Raw genomic sequence first — 340 nt, 5'->3', positions numbered from 1 at the left:
CTTTCGGGAGCAGGAATGATAAAATAGCCTCCAAAGTTTGTTTTAAAAACTGATCTGAGGTAATAAAAGACTCGACAGAACTAAATCTTCCAATTACTTAATAAATATGTATGTGAACATCGAACACCTCGGGTGAGCTATTTTTCCCCCCATTAGTACTGAAGACGGAGAAAAAAAAGATCACTGAAACATGTAAGTTTTACAAAACCAGAATCAGATTTGGGGGCTGATGTACTAATGGGAATGTGCAGGGGGTACCGTTTCTTTATTTTTCCTTCCTTAGGGCAGCTCTGGTGAGGGGCGGGGGGGGAGGTAGCCACCTTCCTAGGGCAGCTCCGGT

The sequence above is a fragment of the Bison bison genome, unplaced genomic scaffold (genome assembly GCF_000754665.1).
Source record: "Bison bison bison isolate TAMUID 2011002044 unplaced genomic scaffold, Bison_UMD1.0 scf7180017864338, whole genome shotgun sequence".
Lineage (NCBI taxonomy): Eukaryota > Metazoa > Chordata > Mammalia > Artiodactyla > Bovidae > Bison > Bison bison.
This window is presented reverse-complemented; position numbering follows the sequence as displayed.